General features: G+C 42.5%; 1 pseudogene; it reads left to right on the top strand.

Annotated features, from left to right (window-relative positions):
- Positions 1–9,755: 9,755 nt before the first annotated feature.
- LOC147427752 (RNA polymerase II transcriptional coactivator KELP-like) lies at positions 9,756–10,251 on the top strand (annotated as a pseudogene).
- The last annotated feature ends 8,460 nt before the right edge of the window (positions 10,252–18,711 follow it).

The raw sequence follows: 18,711 nt of genomic DNA, 5'->3' as shown, positions 1-18,711 counted from the left end.
TTCAATTGGTCTAAAGAAATTTCTCACTCCAACTCTCTTTTGCTTCATTACATATGCATGTGGCTACCTCTCAGGGTGATTTTATTTGTGTCATGGCATTGCATAGATGGAGATGAGCTCTCTATGCAAAGTGTGTTAGTTTGATGTAAGTGATTCTCTTGTGTGTTTGAGAGGCAAGTCTTGCGCGCATGATTTTTTTGATGAGTGCTTGAGAGAGGAAGAGTTTGGATGTATTATGGGTATTCTTATGGGGAGAAGGTGAATGCTATTCCACAAATTGCATATTTCATTTTGATGCACGGCATTGGGTTGCATAATCGTTGATGGTGTTCAAGTGTCCAAAGTGTATATAGAGTAAGGGGGTTTTCAAAGTGTGTTGCTTGGGTGGGTGAGTGCAAGTGTTATTTTTTTGATTGGTTTCCTTCTCCACTCCCAAAAGAAGGTGGTGCCCCAAGTAGTGTGCGTACCTCTTTACGAACATTTTGTGAGGGTAGGCCCATTGGTTTGGGTTTAGAGGCCCCATTTCAAAAAGCTCGCCCTCATAAAGTGGTGCCCCCACTGAGGAACATATTTCCAAGTTACCTTCAAATTCTTTAGTGATGAACAATGGAGTTCCCATCTATCCATTTCATTTTGCACAACACATTAGAGTAAATGTTCGCATAGATAGAAAAGTCCTTTTCCAGCAACGCATTGTTTTTATGTTTGGTGCAGAAAAACTTAGAGAAATACTGGCATCACCCAATCCAATTATACTTCCAATCATCAATTATGAAACTTCTTTTGATGTTCACGTTTTCATTTTGTTTTAAAGGCAGGAACAAGGAGTGGTGAAGGGGTGCTCAAGGGCCATATGAAGGAACGAGGTCTTCAAACCAACAACGAGGAGTAGCACATGAATCACGATCAAAATAATGAACCTTTTAGGCCTATTGCTCGGCAATCCATTCATATAATCATTGCAACTAAGTTTAGGTTTCAGTCTATCATAAGGAGGATATTTGGATCCACTCGCCTCAATGAAATCAATGCTTCAATTAATCCATTTATTCTACCTATGATAAAGTATGAATTAACAATGGATGTGTACATCTTCATTTTAATGTAATCAGATTTATAGTGTCAATAATCTTGTGCGGCTTGTAAGAGAAAAGTTTCTTTAAAAAAAGTGATTTAAAAAAGTCTAAACAAAATGTCAAGTTCTTTTCCCACGTTCTATGCAAGAAGTGGGGAAGATGCGCAAGAGTTTCTTGACAACTTGGAGATGGCACATCTCATATCCGGGAGAGATGAAGAGGAAGTAAAGCTACGAGCTTTCCCGTTGGTTCTAAAAGCAGAAGCTAAAGCATGGTATGAGACCTTGCAACCCCAAATCAAGTCCAATTGGGAGAGACTACGAGCAAGCTTCCTCTCCAAGTTCGGGCAAGGTGATACTTCTGAAGGACTATGGAAATGTCTTATTGGGCATAAGTAGGTATCACTTGAAGACTATCCCTCTTATGAAGCAACCTTTGTCAATCTATGGGGTAGGTGGGAGGCTACATTAGAAAATCATGGTGGTGCACCTAACTTTCTAAAAAAAGAGAGATTCATGGTTGGCTTGTATCCACTTTTAAAGGCTAAAGTAGAGCTAAAATTCCCATCCACCTTCGAAGAAGCACGTGAGGTAGCCATCATCAAGTTTAGAAAACTACACTTCCAAGCACATAGAGCAAGGGGTTTGAATGAAGTGAGTGAGAGGGAGTCTTCACAAACCATGGAAGCACCAATTAGGGCCCCTCTTGCATAATCTTCACAAATAGGAGATAACTCTCAACAAGAGGTTTTACAAAGGCTAACTCAACAGCTTGAGAACCTCACTCTGAATCTAGTACAAGGCCTACCTCAACAACGACAACCAAGAGAAGCAATCAACGAAGACAAGCTCAAGAGTTGCAATGTTGGAATTGCAATGAAATGGGCCATGGCATGTACAATTGTCCACATCCAAGGCGACTTCCGGGAGACATATATCCCCCTAGACCGCCTCCTCTCACTGTGCAACAAGAACAAGCTCAAGGCCCACAAATCCTTCGACGACCACCACCACCAGCAAATATACCTCCCGTCCCACATGAGGAGGAAGAAAGAGGAGTCAACATCATCAAGCTAGAAGAGGTAATAGATGAGCATACTCTAAACTTTGATGTTATGCCGGCAGAAAAACGCACAAGAGCACATGATAAGGATGAAGACATGAGAAGTGAAGGAACAAATTCAGCCAGAAGGGACAAGAAGAAGAAGTCAAAGATGGAAGAAGCTGAAAGTAGCAGGAAGAAAAGATCAAGGCGAAGGGAAATTGGTATCAACGACTTCCCATTGGGAAAGGAGCTAGAGCCCTACAACATCTTGGAGGATTTACAAACCCAAAAGCCAAACATTTCATGGCCTCACCTTCTACACCTATCAGCCAAAGTAAGAAGGCAATGGCCAAAGTTGGTAAGTACAAGAATTCCAAAAAAGAAAGCAAATCTTTCCATTAATGTTGTGGCCTCAAAGCTACAAAAAGATGTGGAACCCATTGTGGATGCTTACATAAGGGGTAAAAAGGTGTCTAATGTATATGTTGATGGTGGAGCTCAAATGTGTGTGATCACGGAAAAATCAATGAACAAGTTAGGGCTTGAAATTACAAAGTCCTCTAATTGTCAAGCTAGGCTAGCCAACAACTCAAGTGTGAAGTGTTTGGGGATCATTGAAAACGTAAAAGTCTCTGTATGTAACATAGATGCACGAGTGGATATGTATGTCATGCCAGCTAAGGGGGAGGGCTATCCCATCATCCTAGGGAGGCCTTGGCTCATTGCTGTGAATGCAGATCAAAAATGGGGAAGTGGTCGTTTGATTCTTAAGAAGGTTCAACCGGTGGTGTATGATTGGCGAGAAGGAAAGCAACTAGATATCAATTATGAAACCACGGCAGATGAAGAGAGCGAGGAGGAGAGTCCCTACTCAAGTGATGAGGAAGCATCAACCAATGCATCAACCAGTGAAGAGGAGTCTTCTTTGGAGGTAATGGGAATTGTATTCAACGCCAACACTCAAGATGTTCCAGTAGAAGAAAAGCCAACAGACAATCACACACGAGGGGATGAAAGATGCCACCACCTTGAAGAAGGATTTGAGAAGATGCTTGCAAAAGATCTTACTTGTGAGGAGAAGAGGTCCTACATCAATATGTTAAGGAGGTATCCCAATTTGTTTATCACTGACTACTCACAAATAAGAGGTGTAGATGTAATAGAGCATCGAATTGAATTGAAACCAGAGACCAAACCCGTGGCTCAAAAGTTAAGGCGACTAGGATCTGTGCAACAAAAGGCTCTCCTACAGGAAGTGAATCGACTCTTGAAGGCTGGCTTCATCTATCCAGTATCCAACTCCGAATGGGTATCACCTATTGTAGTCACTCCCAAGAAGAATGGTAAGTGGAGGGTCTGCGTGGATTACAAACCCCTCAACGCTGCGACAAAGAGGGACCACTTCCGTCTCCCTTTCCAAGATGAAATTTTGAATGAAGTAGCAGGTCATGAATGCTACACTGTGTGTGATGGGTATTCAGGATATTTTCAAATTAGAATAGCAGAAGAGGACCAACCAAAAACCACCTTCATCACACCTTGGGGATGTTTTGCATTCAGAGTAATGCCTTTTGGGCTCACCAATGCTCCTAGCACCTTCATGAGATTCACAATATTTGTATTTCAGCCATTCTTTGGAAAATCTATAAGAGTCTTTATGGATGATTTCTGTATTTATAGTTGTAGATCACTTCATTGACAAAAGGTTGAAGAGGGGCTTAAGAGGCTCCATCAATTTGGGGGACAACTCAACCTAGAGAAGTGTCATATCGGTGAATCTCAGGTGGTTTTGCTAGGCCATGTGGTTTCTTCACAAGGAATTCAAGTGGATCCCTCTAAAGTAGAGGCCCTTTTGTCATTATCTCCACCAACAACAACAAAGAAGCTAATGACCTTCAACCACAAAGTGAGGTACATGTCTCGCTTCATCCATCTCCTAGCAAAAGCCATCGCCCCTTTGCATAGGTTGGCAAACCAATCTACATTTGAATGGGGGAGGGAACATGCAAAATGTTTTGAGGAAGTGAAGGGCATTCTTAGCTCTCTCCCAATCCTAATGCCACCAGATCCAAAGGAGACTTACTATGTCACTCCAAGTGTAGGTTTCGAAGCAATTGGTGTTGTTTTGATGCAAAAAGATCCTAAAACATCATACATGAGGCCGATCTATTTTGCAAGCAAGGTGATGACTCCAGCCGAGAAGGGATACACTGAAATGGAGAAAGTGGTCTTTGCAATCTTGTTTGCGGTAAGGAAGTTTCGATCGTATCTTCTCCCTGCGCCATTTGTTTTTCTCACCTTAGAGCACAATCTACCATATGTAGTACAACACATGAGCCTCTCATCTAGAATAGCAAAGTGGGTGCTTGAACTCCAAGAATTTGAATACACTTTCCTTGTAGAAGATAGCACAAGAGCAGGACTTGTAGACATTCTCACCTACAAAGTGAGAGAAAGGGAAGGATCACGACTACAAAGAGAGGAAGGCTCAAAACAGTTCAAAGTGAAGGAGATTGATAATGCCCATACTTTATGCTTTGACGGAGCCTATCAACGCCAACAAGACAAAGCAGCAGGGGGGATCCTCATTTTAAACCCACAAAAGGAGGTAATGGTTAGAAAAGGTATCACTCTACCCAATGTTCACTCTAACAATGAGGCTAAGTATGCTGCTCTAACCCTTAGGTTAGAAGAATGCAAAGAATTAGGCATACAAAGACTTATTATAAAAGGTGATTCTTTGCTAGTGGTTAGGCAAATCCAACGGACTTGGAGGTGCAAGAATCGTACATTGTTTGAGTGGCTTAGTAGTGTAAGAGCTTTGATAAAGGGTTTTAAAGCAACACAGGTACAACACATTGTGAGAACTCATAACAAGGAAGCAGACTTACTCGCAAATGAAAAGCTTCAAATGGCGGTAGGAGGTGTGAAACTATATGAACCCAAATATCAAGGTCAAGAGGAGCTAAAAGACATTATCTTCTTTCTACAAGCAGGTGAGTGTCCCAAACACTTAGACAAGGTGCAAAGACATAGACTAGTTAAGAAGGCCACACCTTACCAGTTGATCGGGGATGATTTATATCACAAAGGGAAAGATTTGGTCTTGAGGAGAGTACCAGGTGTGCAAGAGATAGAGAAAATTCTTTTTTCATGTCATGATGATGTCTGTGGTGGTCACTTTTCTCAAGATATTACAAGTAGGAAGATTTTACAAGCAGGGTTTATTTGGCCGAGCTTACATCGTGATGTCCAATATTGGTGTAAAGCATGTAAGCCATGCCAAATTGCTGGGGATAGACGACTAACATATGAGCCTCGAGTCCCAATAATATCTTATGGCCCTTTTGAAAAGTGGGGTGTGGATGCAATAGGTCCCCTACCTCGTACTTCTACAGGGAAGGTTTTCATCATCATGGGTGTTGACTACATGACACGATGTGCGGAAGCAACAAGCACAACCCGAATCACAGCTGAAGAGGTATCAAAGTTTATTTTTGATCATATTTGTAGTAGGTTTGGAACACCCCTAGAAATCTTATCAGATCGAGTCCCGGGTTTTAGGGCTGACCTTCTGAATGATCTCTTGAGGAGGTTAAAAGTGAAACACCTGCATTCCACACCCTACTATCCTCAATGCAATGGATTGGTGGAAAAAGTGAATGGAATGATATGTAAGATCATTTCTAAACAGGTTGTGGACCGGCCTAATGATTGGGATCGCCATTTGACGGCTGCTCTTTGGGCGTATAGAACATCTTTCAAGGTATCTACCCAATTCACCCCTTTTCATCTAGTTTATGGACAGGAAGCACTTCTCCCCATTGAGGTAGAGCTCTCAAGCTTGCGCGTTCTTGCAAGAGTGGCAAAAAAACCAAAGGAGGTTCTACATGAAAGGATCTTAGATCTCCAACAACTTGAGCTAGATAGAGAAGAGTCCATTGATCACTACATCACCAAAGCGACAAGCCAAAGGGATAAAATCAACAAGAAGCTCAAGGGGAAAGGATTGAAGGAAGGTATGTTGGTTCTTCGCTATGATAACCGACTTGATACTCGACTTGACAAAAAGTTTTTGCAAAGATGGGAGGGACCTTTCATGATAAAAACAAAGTTTGGAATGGTAGTTACAGATTAGCAGATTTATCAGGAAAACTCCACAAGACCAGAGTCAATGGATGGAGATTAAAGCCCTACTTTCAACGTATCAATCCGTTGATAGGCAGTCATCTGCCTACATCATCTAAGCTCCAAATTGGCATGGCTCCCTTCGGCTTGGCAAATGCTCCACCTATTTTTAAAGCTTTGATGTGCAAAGAAGAACCAGACTTGGAATCTGAACATACCCAAGGCAACCCTCCCATCTCCGATTTATGGGATTGAGGTAATGAAAAGAAGGTCTAATGGAGTAAAAGAGTGCATGACACTCCTCCTATTGAAAAAAAAAAAAAAGTGGAAAAGGAAAAATGACCCAAAAAAAAAGAGAAAAAAAAGACGAAAAGAAGCAACACCGTCCTCCTAAAGATATGAATATCTCTAGGCTTGGGGGAGGGCTAATATGAGTGGCATAAAATGGTAACCATCTTTTTGCAACATTTGTCAGCCTACTCAACGTCCTCTTCCTCATATGTGTATATATTTTTCTATGCTATTAAGTTATCTAGAGTAAATTCCCCCTCTTCGTTTAACCTTTGTGGCGACACATACATTATACTCTTCCCAAAAATGTCACCTTAGTCATATATTTATATTACCACCCTTTTCTTTTTTGCTTCTTTTTTGCTTTGTAAATAGAATAAGCATACAATAACCAACTATATACCCCCAAACTTTCTTACCTCTTGTGAATTAGTAGTAGAAAAATACTATATCCATCTTCCACCCCTTATAGATAAATTCCCATGAAAATCAACTCTCCACTTGTCTTTACCAAAGATTATGGTCTCTCTCTACAAGTCTTCTATGCCCCCTACATAGGTGGCCCAATATCTCTTAAGAATATACATATAGTTTCTCTCCTTTCAAAAAGACTCCAATTGTATATTCTTTTCACAAGCAAATAATATTGGGCCCTCCTCTATTTGTTTAAGCATCATAGCCTTTTGAAAAAGCATGATTCCCCTTGGATGCATACAAGCAAAGGGCCCATACAAGAAGACTTTGAAGCAAAAGGTTCCCTAGCCTAGTGTGGACCTTTCAAACCGAATTCCTTGGTGCATGGGCATGAAGAATAGTCCAAATTCATATCAAACATGTTGAGAAGGTCAATTTTGCCTTTTGAAGCATGTCATTCCGAGCTATAGGTAAAAAGTTATGGTCAAAATAGTGTAAATCTATCAGATTCGCAGCAAAAGGGAACTGTAAATCAAGTAAATCAAGAGAGTGAGATCTTATTTTTCCCCTACTCATCTTCTAGAAGAGCAATGAGTGTTCAAGGTCACTTGCATGTGATGGGACCAACCTAAAGATGCTTTCTAAATGCCAAGACAGACAAGTTGAGATACCCCGTAGGAGCCACCCATAGGGCCTCATGGTGGGGCCCACCTACATTATGCACCCCTATGGAGCCTTCACGGTCTAAAATGATATTTTTGGTGAATAAATAGTTCCTTTTATGTCCAATATTCAATGAGTGGTCAAAGGACACTTAATTAGGTCTAATCACTTACTCTAATTAAGTGTAGCATAATCCCACTCCTACACAACTATAAATAGCCCCCCTTGGAGAGACTCAAGGACACACACACCTATATTTTCAACTTCATGTTGTTTCTTGATCAATAGTAGAGAAAACCCCAACTCTCCCTCTTTCACATCCTCCCTCCTAACCCTCCTCTTTGGAGGAAGTGCAACTCTATTCTCCACTCTCTCCATTCTACAATCTCTTACTCCATCAACCCAATAAATCATTTGTAGCACCTCAATAACTTGTAAATACATCATGATCTCTCTCATGGTTATGTTAATGATCATGAAATCATCTTGAAAAACTTTCAAGTGTGGCAATTCGTGATGGTTAGCCAGCGTTTGTCCTCCCCTTAAAAGGTGTGCGAGAAATCAAGTAAGTGTTCTATTCTCAATTTACCATTGGTTTGTTTCTCCACACTTATTCAATCGGTCTAAAGAAATTTCTCACTCCAACTCTCTTTTGCTTCATTACATATGCATGTGGCTACCTCTCATGGTGATTTTATTTGTGTCACGGCATTGCATAGATGGAGATGAGCTCTCTATGCAAAGTGTGTTAGTTTGATGTAAGTGATTCTCTTGTGTGTTTGAGAGGCAAGTTTTGCGCGCATGATTTTTTTGATGAGTTCTTGAGAGAGGAAGAGTTTGGATGTATTATGGGTATTCTTATGGGGAGAAGGTGAATGCTATTCCACAAATTGCATATTTCATTTTGATGCACGGCATTGGGTTGCATAATCGTTGATGGTGTTCAAGTGTCCAAAGTGTATATAGAGTAAGGGGGTTTTCAAAGTGTGTTGCTTGGGTGGGTGAGTGCAAATGTTATTTTTTTGATTGGTTTCCTTCTCCACTCCCAAAAGAAGGTGGTGCCCCAAGTAGTGTGCGTACCTCTTTACGAACATTTTGTGAGGGTAGGCCCATTGGTTTGGGTTTAGAGGCCCCATTTCAAAAAGATCGCCCTCAATATCACACGAGTATGCTCAAATGGGATCAATGGTGGAGGAGGAAAATGTGAGGCGCGCCAATCGTGGACCGTCAGATTCGGCAGTTGTCCCAAAGTTACTAGTCTGCCCGAATTTACTAATCGGCCCACATTTACAATATGACATACTCGAATCCCCTATATTTCAACGAACGCATGCGGGCGTAGTGGTTAGTGCACATGGCTCGCAATGGGAGGTCACGGGTTCAAGACATGGGGTGCGGACTACCCTGAATTTACAAGCCTATCTGAATTTACTTTTCTCCCCGAATTTACCAAATGTCCCAAATTTACAAATGTGCATCTGACGGCCCGAATCACCTCAATCGTGGATCCCATTTGAAGCCGCCCATCCGAGATAGTGTGGAGGCCTGCATACGACATCTATCTCTCAAGCTCAAGTGGGCAAGACAGAAATCTGACTCTCTCATGGCCCACGCCTTCTCAAGGCGCCCAGAAGGGCAGCACCGCAGTAGAGAGTGAACGACATTTAACCCCAACCACAAAACAGAGGGTCTATCAGCATTGTTATCTTTCTCACATAGCACCCAAAATATTGCAGAGCTCCAAGCCCCCCCCCCCCCCCCCCCTCTCTCTCTCTCTCTCTCTCTCTCTCTCTCTCTATAAAAGAGCATGCAGAGGCTTTGAACGTAGGCAATTTCAGCAAAAGAAGGCGCCGATGGCCAATTGGTTGGCTATTAGGCTACTTGAAAGTTGTAGAAGAGATAGACGAGAGTGCATGTGCATGAAGCAGGGTAGGTGTATGAGAGAGAGGGACAGTGAGAGAGGACTCGATCAGAGGATCTCTCTTTCAAGCTGAGACAAGCTCAGGTGGGTGCTAAGGCACCCACTTGAGCTTGAGAGAGAGAGAGAGAGAGAGAGAGAGAGAGAGAGAGAGAGAGAGAGAGAGAGAGAGAGAGAGAGAGAGAGAGAGAGAGAGGGGGGGCTAGCTTGCTATATTTATGATGGAAAGGAGCTCTCCAAGGGAGGAAGAAGTATGAGAGACAGCTCTGCAGATTCTTCAAGAAGTGAACATGGAGAATATGATAGAGTTCAAAGTAAGGGCTTTTGCTTTCAAGAAGCTCGCCATAGACCTTAACCAGCCTTTGTACAAAAATCTCATCAGGGCGACTACCTCGATGCACGTGCAGTAGCTGAGGCAGAGGCCAAAACTGCACAACCAGCTAACAAAGAAGAAGAAGAAGAAAGATAGGAAGCAACAACAAAGGTTCCTCCTCTCGATGATGATGTGCAGCTCCAGGAAGGCAAAGTCTTGGAGTCTTGAAATGCAAACAATGATGAAGATGATGATCAGCCTAGTCCATTTGCTCGCAAGCCTCCCCCACCTGCTTTGGAACAAAAAAGCAGACGTCAGGCGAGGATGATGACAATCTTATCTGCAAGCTTTCAAGCAAAAGAAATGTCTCCATCAAAAAGTTTAAAGGAAAAACCCTTCTTTGATGATTTCCTTTAGGTGGGAATCTGGGGCCTCCAACAGCTCAGGAAGTATAGGAGGTAGGCAGTTATATAGTGATTGATTACCATAACTCTTCCAGCAATGTTGCTTTGAAACTCCAGCCAGGAACTTCTTGTGGGCAGGGGACCCCTTCAAAAAGAGGCCTGCAAAAGTCAAATGGCACATTTGCATTCTGCCTAAGAAATTGGGATGCCTAGGAGTTAGGAATGTTAGCGCTTGGGCATACAAACTAGCAATCAAGACTGTCATTAGAGCTCTTGAACAACCAGAAGTTGAATGGGCATGCATGTTGTTCAGACACCTAGCGAGCTTTCACATCAAAGGGCAAAGACAATGGACCAACTCCCTTGGATCATAGTGTTCTTTGGAAATCAAGAGATAAACCCCATAGGGTCTGCCCTGCTCAAATCAATATGGCAAGCATGGGAAAGAGGGAGGCCCAGGAACACATTCAAAACCAAGGAATCCGAAAAGAGGAATCCATTTGGTGGTCCAGAGACCCAATTCCCCAAATCACTAATCAACAGGCCAGAACAGCCAGGAGAATTCATCACAAAGGGTTCAAAATTTGGGAGGACTTGTGGAGCAAAACCAACTGCTCCTAGCTCACCTCATAGCAACTCATCATGACATGACAGCTTCAACCTTGGGAAGTCAGATTACTGGAATCAAGGATGCAACAGTTCCCCCAAGGATATCAATGGATATTCGAAGCCGATGTCACTCCATCTGCCAAATGCATACGCTGGAACGGGGGGATAGCTCTTAATAACCCCCCTGACTTCACAGCTGAGCATGTCCCCCCCCTCCATGTCACCCTTAACAATAGATGGAATGTGCAGCTTGACAGGAGATAGTGGAACTTTAAGTTCCAATCTATCTAGAACATGAGTATTCAACCCAAGCTGTCCGTACTGCTGTGGCTCATCCTTCATAAATCTCTTTGGACAGGGGCCAGAAGTAGAAAAGACAATCAGAGCAATGGTAGATGCATCAGGTGTAGAAGAGCAATAGAAGACATCCCCCACCTGTTCCTCAACTGCCAAACCAACATCCCCATCCTATCCCCCTTAGTCAGAACCCTAGACCACCAATTAGGGTGGAAACAACTAATCTTAGGGGACACACCTTGCCTTCTCTCAGACTTTTGGAATAGATTTAGAGCAGAATTTTTGTGGATTATTTGGAAGCTCAAAAATTCTTTCTTATGTGTTCCTAACTTTCAAGCTCCTAGTTTGAAAACGTTATTTGCTGGATGCTCTGTACAGGATACCAACCTCAAGCTCGAACAAAGGAGGACCTACAGGCATAGAGTCTCAGTCCTCAAAGACTCTCTAGAGATTTATGCAAGAAGGGCTGAAGACCTACAGGGTTTGGTGGATGACAATGGCTCTCTAGATGTGATTTATAATTGAATGCAGAAGATGAAGGATGAAGTGCTAGAGCTGGCCAGCAAATATGAAGAGGCCCTGAACTTTGCCAACAGGCTTCAGGAAGAGATAGACTGGCTGCGAAGACAAGTGTTAACTATCAAGTTAATTGTTAAGGACTCTTTGTATCCCGAGGAGTTTGGTAGGCCCTTTTTGTAAAGTGAGAAACATTGCCTAGGCCTATGGGCCTTTCCATAGATGTATCTAACTCTTTACCCCCTCCTTGGGTAATCAGATGTAATTTTTCTTCTCTCTTATAAAATCAAAGCGTGTATTTGGTAAAAACCCCTTGTTTCCATTCGTGAGCTTTGATTGAGTGCAAAAGATATAAGCTTTGATCGAGGAGGCAATGATCGAGGGCCGTCACACTCTCAAGAAGTTATATCACTTGCCTGTCTTTGCTCCCTACATGTGTTAGTTGTTCAAATCTCTCTACTCTTGGATCATAGAAGTTTATGGCCTGTATTTTTCACATGCTATGATTTTGGGCACGATTGGAGTTCCGTGCTTATGGAGATACTCCAATCTTTTTTTGCTCTGGCGATCTTCGATGTCTTTTAACATATAATTTTCACAGAAAGGGAGAAAAAGGCAGGCTCAAGGCAAGCAAACTGCTGGTTACTTTTACAAAGACAAAGGTTTAGTAGCAGCAAAGGAAAAATAGGCTAGAGGCAAGCAAGGCTTTCGTGGAAAAAGAAATGATTCAGCAATGCAGAGGAACATAATAGATTAAGTTCAGCAGAAGAAAAGGTTTTGTGACCCTAGCTTTTATAGATATTTTAAATTCCACACGTCTAGTGGTATTTTCTTCTCTAAAGGAGGCTTTCTTAGATTCTTTCAACGATGAGCTGCTCCAATTCAGATGTGGACCAAGACATGCATGTGATCAATAGATGGCCTTTTATCATGCCATGCTTTATAAGGAGTCATAGATTGCAAAGATTTTGTAGGACACCTGTTAAGTACATAAGTAGCACACATGATAGCCTCAAGCCAAAACAAATCTGGCAAAGCTTGATTCTTGACCTATTAAGTACATAAATAGCACACATGATAGTCTCAAGCCAAAACCAATGTGCCAAAGCTTGTCTCTTGACAATACATCGTGCCATTTCCGTAAGAAAATTATTTTTTCTTTTAGCAACACCATTTTGGTAAGGTGTATACAACATTTTACATTGGTGTTTTATCCCACAATTAGCGAGAAATGCATTTCATGAAACATATACTCCCGTCCTTGATCTAAACGGAGGGTGGCCATAGTATATTAAAAAACATTTTTAGCCATAGCCAAAAAACACTTGAAGCACAATCTAACACTTGGACTTAGCTTTAAGCGGATACACCCATGCATGCCTGGAGTAATCATCAATGAAAGTCACAAAGTATAGGTATGCACAAGTTGCAATCTGTATGTAACCCTTACTTAAGCATCCTTTGGGAACTTTAAACGTTGTAACTTACCCAGAATACAACCTTCACAACATGCTTCACAGGTGCTTCAAAAGGCGGCAAAGAAGAAACCATATCAAATTTCTACAAGCATAGCAAATTGGCAAAATTTAGATGCCCAAAATGTGCATGCCAAAGTTTTGCATCACAACTGCATCTGCAAAATTTTGCCCACACTTGTCATACAAAGTAAGCTTATACAACCCATGGCACAAAATTCCACATGCAACAATTTCATCACCAAAACTGAGATCATCAATTGTACATTTGTCATCCACAAATTTCACAACAAGACCAAGTCTAGCAAGTGAAGATACAAACAACCATTTGGACTCCAGTCAACACACCTCTTTCGACTCACACCACATTGTCATTGATGCTTGAGAGTCAGTCATTGCCTGCATCATTGCCTGTGTCATCGTCTACATCATCACTAGAAGGATCTAAAAGTATCAAGGAGATTCTAGAAGTTTCTAGAAGCTTGGAGAAGATTTCGGAAGAATCTAGAAGTTTTTGGAAAGCTCTAGAAAGTTGAAGAAGGATCTAGAAGGTTCTAGAAGAACTAGAAGGATCACGAAGTTTCTAGAAGCTTGGTTAAGATTCCGGAAGAATCTAGAAGTTTCTAGAAAGCTCTAGAAAGTTGAAGAAGGATCCATAAGGTTCTAGAATAACTAGAAGGATAAAAAAGGTTCTAGAAGATTCTATCTTCCACAAGAAGAACCTAGAAAGTTCTAATCTCCTCAAGTAACCTCCTCAAGCACCAGTATAAATAAAGGTCTTGGGCCACAAGCCCCTTAGTCTTTCCAACATCCGTTGTGAGGCTCCTATGAGGAAATCCCTCTTTTAGTTCTTATGTTCAAGTCTTGTCCTTGCAATCAAGCCTTGCCTTGTACTCGAGTCGTGTAATACAAGTCTTGTATCTATCTCTCTTAATAAAGTATTAAGTCTTGTAATCAATATTAAGCTTATCATCAAGTCCAAGTTCTTGTACATTGTGAGCGCCTCCTCTTGCTCTCTTCTAGCTCTATACGCGCTCAAAACACACACTCCAGTTTTTCCCTCTTTGCACCACACTGTGATCCACGGGCACACACCTCCAAAGAGCAAGAGAAAAGGAAGGGAAAGGGGAGAAACGGCACCAAGAAGTGGGGCAACGGGTTAGTATTGCTTAGCAGAGAGATAATACAACCATCATAACGCCCTAATGGTGAGCTTCAACACAAAACAACTCCACACATGGTTTTCATAGGCATCCACATTGCAAAAAGCCTCAAAAATCAGCCATCTTTGGTTATTTATAAGAGAACTCACCATTATTTGGTAAACTCGGGAGCACCGGACACTTTTCCACTTCCAAATTAGAATGCTTGCATGGGGATTCTTTCCTTTTGGGAGCTTGGAGACTACTGCTCCTCTCTACTCTTGAACTTGGGGGGGGGGGGGGGGGGACACTAGCGATGTCGCTTGTGCCCCTCTTACATTTTATTTTTTATTTTTTATTTAACTTTTCTCTCTCTCTTTTCCACCTTGGGAACCCTCCTTTTGACTGCCACCTTGTCCGGCTATTCGGTTCACCCTCGTGACCGCCTTGGAGTTGCCTTTGACCGACCCTTTAGCTCACCTTTGACTTCCCTCCACAAGCTGCCTCCTTTTGCTCTGCCCATGAACACTTGGGAACGACCCCCCAAGCACTAGCGAGGTCGCTAGTGGGGGCTCTCCTTTACACTTCAAAAAACTTGGCCCATGGTGGCCAAACCGTACAGGATGCCACATCAATAGTAGGCTCCGTCGCCCAACCACCGCATTGCCGCCATCGGCTGCTCAAAGCCTCTCGCCACTGGCGCTCGCACCTTGTGCAAAAAAATTGGCAAGATGTCACGCTTGGACGCGGGCCACCTATTGCCGCAAGCAGAGCTCTCTCTATGCCCGTGAGCAAGAAGAGCTCTCTCCCTCTCGCTTCATACTTCAACAAAGTGCCCATCGTGGCCTATATACCCCGAGTTGCCAGTCTCCAAGTCTTCATGCGGGATTATTATCGTGCCGTGTGGTAGCATGCCAATGAATTTCCTTTGAGCTCCCAAAAAATCCTAAAGCTAAAAAAAACAGTGTCTTTTAGTGACCCATTTGAACTACAAAAACTCATTGCCCGGTGCTCTAATCCTTCAGCTATAGATCCAGCTAAAACTCCACCGTGTTGGATCCTTGCTCACCAGTCCTAGCCGAGCTTTGAGTCGTATGAGCCCGCCAACTGCGCGTCAAAAAAACATGAGGAAAACCTCCGTCTGCTCTCCACCGCCAACTGCACCCAATTTCAACTTAGCATATCTTCATCACCGAGAATCGGATTGACAAGCAGTGACTTCTTGTCGAATCCATATGAAGTGCTCTGCCTTTTAGAATGCTGTCGAGGCTCAAAAAATACCGCATGGCATGACCTCCCATGTTGTTCGGTGGGCACATATCCGGTCTTGGGTAAATCTTTAACTGGCCATAACTTGCAATCTAGAGCTCCAATTTGCAAACCAAAAAGACCGATAGGCTGCATAAAGCAATCTCTACATATCCACCACTTCAAACTACCACTGGACATGACCTTCCCTATCCGTCTCGTATCTGTAATGCACTACACCTTCAAACTCTGCGATCTGTAGCTCTATTTGACGAGCTGTCTAGACCAGTTCCCTCAACATTTCAAGCTCTACCTCGTCAAGCCAAAAAACAGCCCTGCAATCCTCTTTTACCCTGCCATCTTGGAGCCCTTTTGGTCTATAAACCTCATCCGACATACACATCGGTTGCTACCTATCTGCCAAGTATCTTTGTAGCTGCCCCAACCCTTTGCCATGGATCTACTAGGCTATACACTCCTGCTGATGCCATCTTCTATGGTCGATCGACTTTGGCTGCACCAGAGACCCAGTCCAACACTTATAAATAGGGGCCATTGCTTCATATGACAAGGGATGATTTCGGGGAGTAACGCGCTATTGTACTCTTGAGTCTAATGCCGTGGAGCTCACTGTGCTCTTGTATTCTCTTATTGATAAGATCAGAGTAGTTCTTTGGCTCATATTGTACTTTGTTTCAGTTGTACTAATGTGATATGAATATAATCCAATTCTAGTTCCAGTTACAGTCTTTGTATCATTTCCATTCTAGCTAGTTTTTCCAATTCCATTACAATGTCAGTGTCTTTGTCTGATCTGGTGTCTGAAGTTTGTCTGCCTGAACTGACAACTAACTCTTAATTCAACCTAGAATAGCTGTTTGAAGAGAGCAAATCATTCTAGGCATGCAATATACTATTTCCTCAAATAAAGAGTAGTTACTCAGCTTGAGGTGCCATTGCAATGGTGGCATCGGAAGCAAGCCTTATGATACACCATGTTCTCTGCAGTGAGTTGATCCACCACATACATATTCTTGCCGTAGGCCTTGAACTTTTGATGGGTTCCTGCAAAAGCCATAGTTGGTGAGCTTAATCAGATCTTGTGTGTCTTAAACAGAGTCATCCATAAAAAAAGCTACCAATTCGACTCAATCTGGAATAGATATAAAGATCTTAAGCCAAGCATGAGGTGGATAAATATCTGTGTGTTTGCACTGCTCAGTCCAAACAACCAACCTCTCTCTCTCTCTCTCTCTCTCTCTCTCTCACACACACACACACACACACACACACACACACACACACACACACACACACACAACTCAAGTGTATGTACATGTGTGTGTGTGTGTGTGAGAGAGAGAGAGAGAGAGAGAGAGAGAGAGAGAGAGAGAGAGAGAGAGAGAGAGAGAGAGAGAGAGAGAGAGAGAGGGGGGGGGGGGGGGGGGGGGGGGGGGGGGGTTGCAATACAATGATGGGTGCTCCGATTGTGCATGCATCACTTGTAGGTACTTTAGTGGCCTACATTCTTTTGTCACATTATGTGGTAGTGCTAGCTAGGATGAATTATGACCTTATGACCATGCCATGAACAATGTATCGTCACACACGACATGGGAGGCCACTATGAGTGGGCCCAAAACTGCACAATGTTGTTGGAAATTGGGTTGCAAGGAAACACACACAACTTGGAGAGGAGGAAGGAAGCTCAAGGCACCCAACTAAGAATATATTACGTAGTGTGCAATGGAAAGAAAAGATAACCCTAGAGTGATGAGTGTATATACAATGCATGGGGGAAAAAAACCTCCTAGTGAGGGAAAACATGCCCCGACGGTCCTAAGAGTGGTCATACACATCACTACCACATGTATATGGTAACAAATCCCCCCTGGGAGTAATGTGGTGAACAAGAGCTATCACATAGAGTATAAGGAAGTGCCATGCCCTGAGGACATGATTAGTCCAAAAAGGGGAGTAAGCCCAAAGCTTTGTGGAAGGCTTCAAACTTCTCACGAGACAAGGCCTTTGTGAACAGGTCTATAAGGGTGTCCTATGTTGGCACATAAGCCAAGCTGATCTCTGCTCTGAGAGCCTCTCCTTGACATAGTGGTAATGCACATCAATGTTCTTTGTGCGAGCATGAAAAACTGGGTTCCTCGCAACTGCCAATGCTCTTTGACTGTTAGTGTAGATAGTGTTGGCATTGTTCTATCCAACATCAAAATCATCCATAAGGCCTTTGAGCCATACACACTCAACCATAGCTGTGAAGATTTTTGCGTACTCAGTCTCACAACTGCAAGTGTCCACAAGTTTCTTCCTCAACCATGATATGCATGAACTTCCGAGCATGAAATAAAAACCACTCGTGGACACTGGCGTGTCAAAACAAGTAGCTCAATCTAAGTCCGAAAAAGCATGTAAATCTGGTGGAAATGATCCCCCTTGGGTTAAAACAAGCCAAGATGTAAAGTGACACTCAAGTAACAAAAGGTTTGATTGACATCCTGCCAAAGATCTTAAGCTATGCATAAATCTATTGACCTGTGAGACTACAAACTGAATATCCATCGCCCTTGTGTTGCATACATAAATAAGGCAGCCAATAGCATTTTGGTAAAGAGTGACATCATCAGGATCATCAACATCATGATTACTCAATTTCAAACCTGTTTCCATGGGAGTGGCAATAGGTTTGCAATCCTCAAGTCCAAACTTACATAACAATGTCTCTATGTAACTTGTGTGAAACAAGGAAATACCACCATCACACTGACTAAACTGTATATCCAAAGTAATGATGCAACAACCCCAAATCTTTCATCTTGAAAGTAGCATTCAAATTAGCCTTTAATTCAGAAATATGTTTCTCATTTGGTCTAGTGATCAGCAAATCATCCACATAGAGAACGTCAATGAGAAGTACATCACCCTCATATTTTACATACAATGTGCTATCTGTTGGACCATTACGAAAACCTCGTCTGACCAAATGAGTATCAACTTCTTTCTCATACCAAGGATGAGCTTCAACCCATACAAAGATTTCTTACATTTACACACTTTGTCCTCTTGTTTTCTCTTGACAAATATGTCACCATTCAGGAAAGGAGTAACAATGTTTGACTGAAGTACATCCCAATAAAAAAGAACCGCCATTGCACATAGAA

Source organism: Adiantum capillus-veneris, chromosome 23 (genome assembly GCF_014529385.1).
Source record: "Adiantum capillus-veneris isolate H3 chromosome 23, ASM1452938v2, whole genome shotgun sequence".
In the NCBI taxonomy this organism is placed as follows: Eukaryota; Viridiplantae; Streptophyta; class Polypodiopsida; order Polypodiales; family Pteridaceae; genus Adiantum; species Adiantum capillus-veneris.
Note: the sequence above shows the minus strand (reverse complement) of the source record. Positions and strands in the feature narration are given on the sequence as shown.